We start from the raw sequence: 5,000 nt of genomic DNA on the forward strand, positions 1-5,000 counted from the left end.
GTTACTGCTGCAGCATAGGAAGTATCGAGTTTGTGTGTCAAACTTTCCACTTTCCTCTTAATTCAGTATAACTAACTTTATGTTTCCTCATATATGCTAATGTCTCAGTCTCCTTCTTCAGGATGCTGCACTCAGCAGATCCTGACTGATGGGGACCTCCACAGTTAGCACATTTAGAAATCTGGCTAATACATGTGATGGTGTCATGGGCTTTAGCACATTTACGGCAAACAAATTTATTTGAGTCTTTATCAATACATCTTAATGAGGTGTGTCCGAATTTTTGGCATCTATTACAATACATTGGCTTTTGGACATAAGGTCTTATTTGAACACGTTCATAACCGACATTGACATATTCTGGGATTTTATTCAAGGCAAAGGTAAAAAAACAGTCCAGTTTTCGTTCGCACATTCCCGTCCTTCTTGGTCCTACAATGAACGTCCACTACGTCTTGGTCGTTCGTGCTCTCGAAAATTTCGCTTTCTTCCATCGTCCTCAAATCCCTGTGAAAGTTTACTCCCTTACAGTTATTTGGGCCAATAGGGATAGTTACTCTAACTCGGAGATCATGAATTTGCGTCAGCTTAAGTAAATCCTTAATCTGGGAGTTATATTGTACTTTAACAAGGAGGCTTCCATCTCGCAATTTTTTGACAAAATCGAAATCGCCGAGGAAACTCCGGTAGGCTCAGGAAAGTCACATTATGAGGAAAAGAATTCAGGACCAAAGAAAAAGTTCGCACAAAATGACGCCCTAGACTACTGGGCCTCCCTACCCACGGGTCAAAGCCACAAGGACTACCCTAGTGTAGAAGAGAGCTGCAGGTCTGAGGTGGGGTGTTGACTACGCCTACTTTAGCCTCGTGTCACCTGCTAAAACAAAAGCACTGAAGGTGCTGTTTAAGCACAATTAATTATCTGTAATTACAGGATTTTACTTTACTTGAGTTACTTTAGAACTCAGAAACAATAACGCCTAGCGAGACGAGAGGCCCCGGGCTCCAGGGTAGCTCTTGTGGCGCAAGGCTTTTTGCTTATTGCTTCTGCGTTAAGAACAAGGTATTTACTCACCATCTTTCTTTCTTTCTTGGATTTCTTGGCTATGAACCAGCCAATGGACCCTATAAAGTTTAGTCTCTCTTAGAAAAGTGATTTCTTTACTGATGGTTTTCATCGTCTAATAATATGTTTATTTTTTATTTTTATGTAATTTTTCAGTGTTTGTCTTTGGTTGGAATATATTGGGCATGTTATTAACAGGTGGTTTAGGGTGCGGCTGGTGTTGCAGTGGGGACATTGAGGAGGGAAAGTTCTCTCTATATAGGGAGTGAGGTGGGTAAATCTGGTGGCATTTACACTGAGACAGGCCAAGACCACCTCCTCCCTTCTTGTTTTCCTGTGGGATATCCCCCACAGTTATATTTCCGGTTTGACTTAATTAGTCAGCTGTAGGTTGGTCCACTCACTTTGCCATAGGAGATATATTTTTGCTTTTATAAGAGACACAAAACACCTGAGATCTGTACGAACTATGTTCAGATCGCCAGTTGACCCGGCTAATTTGTCAGCCTGTTCATTGCCATGGATACCAGAGTGGCCTGGTACCCAGATTAGCTTGATTGATTTGTTGGTACCATGTAACTTACGAATGATATTACCCAGCAGTTCATTTTTAGTGGTTTCTAAGGATTTAATAGCTTTAAGTGAACTTAACGAATCTGAAAAAAATAACTATTCTATCATGTGTCGTCGATAGTGCAAAATCAATGGCTTTATCAATGGCAAATAGTTCAGCAAGAAAAATCGATGTATGTTTCGGCAGTCTAAACTTTAGTTCACATTCAGTCGACCATACACCCGCACCTACACACTCATCTGTCTTGGAGCCGTCGGTATATATATGAAAAAAGGATAGATGTTTAATAAGGATCTCTCTGAACCTCTGGCGTACCTCACCCTCCGGCGCCATGGCCTTTTTCTATCATGGAAGCCAGTCTTCCATGATAGAAAAATTGGGGGTTTCCCATGGTACTATATTTCAATGAACCAGGGTATCGATGGTAGAAAGATCTATACCGACTTTCTCGACGAGGTCGTGGAGTCGCGTGGCAAAGGGCCTAGTGCTTCCATTGCCGTTAGGGTGGCTCGGGTCTCGAGCCACCTTTGCGACATAGGTCAGTGCTAACTGGCCGCGTCTGAGTCGGAGGGGAGGTACTCCTGACTCCACCTCAAGACGCTCGATCCGAGTACATTTCAGGGCTCCAAGACACAAACGCAAACAGGCATTCTGCACAGCATCCAAACCTTTCAAACTTGTTCTCGATGCCTAACCATACACGATTGACCCATAATCTACTTTAGACCTAATCAGGGCTTTATATACCATTTATTACCAGAAATGCACTTTAATAAATTTAGTGCTCTTTGACATTTATTTTTTAATTGACCAATGTGGTCTTTCCAATTAAGTCTACTATCAAAAAGTAGCCCACGAAATTTAGCAGAATTTTGAATAGGTATTGGGTGGTTGTCTAGAGTTAGCCTGATGTTCGGCTTTCTCCTATGTGAAAAAATTACCCCAGTACTCTTTCTTGGGGAAAACTTAAAACCCCACTGGAGGCCCCAGTTATGAATCATATCCAATGCCAATTGGATGCGATTTGCTGAGAATTCTGCATTATTGGTGGAATGCTATAATGCACAATCATCAGCGTACAGTGAGTATTTATGATTCCGAGGAGGAGCTGGTAAGATGTCATTTATCATACATAAAAATAATGATGGTGACAAGACACTTCCTTGTGGGATCCCGTTTGCCTGGACAAAAATGTCAGAAAATAATTTGAAAGAAAAAGAACACCATCGATATTCATAACACTAGTAAAAAATACATTTTCCCGCAAATTCAAGGAAAGGTGAAATCAGGTAAGGGAGAGCCATTTATGTGTAGAGACATTTCACAAAAAAAATATGAAAAATGAGCAAAGCATTTTCCCTATTTTTTTTTCCCCCCCGATATATATATATATATATATATATATATATATATATATATATATAGAGGTAGAAAGATAGATACATAGAGAGATAGATAGATATATAAATCTATATACATATAATCATATATAATATATATATATATATATATATATATATAAATATACGTATACAATATATATATATATATATATATATATATATATATACATACATATATAAACATATAGATTTGTATATATATATTTATATATATACCTGTTGTATATATTAAGTATATAAATGCCTTGGCATAACCAAATATTTAAGAAGCTAGAATGGAACGGAAGGGATATCCAAATAGGAGATAGCACAACCTAAACAATCTAAGATTTGCAGATGATATGGTTCTCTTCAGTGAATCTGCAAATTAAATGCAGCAATTAATAAACGATCTGAATAGATAAAGATATACTTGAGAGCATCAAAAAGAAAAAAAGGGCAATGGGCAGGTTATATATGTTGGAAACAGGACGACAGATGGACAAAGAATCCAACAGACTGGGCTGCAGATAAAGAGGCCAAGGGCCAGGCCAATAACACGATGGCGTGACGAAATAAAGAAATTTGTGGGCCAAGACTGGAAACAAAAATCGCAAGGCTGACAAGGTTGGAAAAGAATGGGAGAAGTCTACGTCCAGCAGGTAATTCAGGGTGATGATGATGATATGCATACATACATACATACATACATACATACATACATACATACATACATGTATATATATATATATATATATATATATATATATATATATATATGTATGTATGCATGTATGTATGTATGTATGTGTGTGTGTGTGTGTGTATGCATATATATGTATATATATATGTATATATATGTACATATATATGTATATATATAATATATACATATATATCTATATCTATATCTGTATACACACACACACACACACATATATATATATATATATATATATATATATATATTTATATATACATATATTTATATATATATATGCATATATATATTTTTTTTTTTTTTTTTTTTTTTTTTGCTTTTTTTGTAAAGCACTCTCCTGTGTTGATACTTTGGTAGAAAAACCTACATGGTAAAAACTAGATATACTAAAAATGAGACTACAGTCCGATATGCAAAGCTGAGCCTCGCCCGGGCTATGCCAATGAGGGGAGCCCGGCCTGTGTCGACTTATGTCGACTCGCTAACGTGTGTCAGCTGGTGCTGACTCGGCTTAGTCCTTACTCGCCGTGGTGCCCAGCCACAGCAGTAACCTCCAGGCGATAATTGCAACTTCTCGCGCCTGGGCGGGGCGCGAACCGCCGACCCCTCGGATGAGAGGCCGACACGTTACCACTGTACTAGCCCGGAGGCTAAGAGGAAAGGGCGAGGAAGGGGTATAAAAGAGAGAGGAGAGAACGCGGTAACACGGGGCAGGTGAGGACAGACAAAAGGAGGTTAGACCAGGTCGGAGGCCTGTGCGCAGGGGGGCTGGTACAATGGAGAAGGCGGTGAATGTTGGACGCGAGGAGACTATCGGCAGGAGAAAAGCTGCTGTTCAAGTTGAAATTAGGCAGCAGCTTTATTAAAGAGGATTCCACTAGTGTACGGGCGTGAACATTAGCACAAGGAAGACAATTCGCACCGCTGACTAGTCCATCTGATGGCCTGTGTCCCACTAATGGCAAAAGAGGGCGTTGTTGTTGTGTCCCCTGAATACAGTGTACTTATGTTGAGACAAACACTTAGTGAGACTGGCGCCTATCTCGCTAAAGAGAGATGCAGAGGGCGCGGAGGAAGAGCGAGGTGGCAATACTGCTCTTTACATGAAGAGAATAAGTGTATGTACATACTACTATGTATAGGCTGCAGAGCAATGAACAAGGGGGTCCGGAAAAGGGAGTTTGTTGTCAACCTCCCACTCCACCTTGAAATGGATGGAGAGAGAGAGAGAGATTTCAGATGCGTCAGGAAATCCGA

The sequence above is a fragment of the Penaeus chinensis genome, chromosome 22 (genome assembly GCF_019202785.1).
Source record: "Penaeus chinensis breed Huanghai No. 1 chromosome 22, ASM1920278v2, whole genome shotgun sequence".
NCBI lineage: Eukaryota > Metazoa > Arthropoda > Malacostraca > Decapoda > Penaeidae > Penaeus > Penaeus chinensis.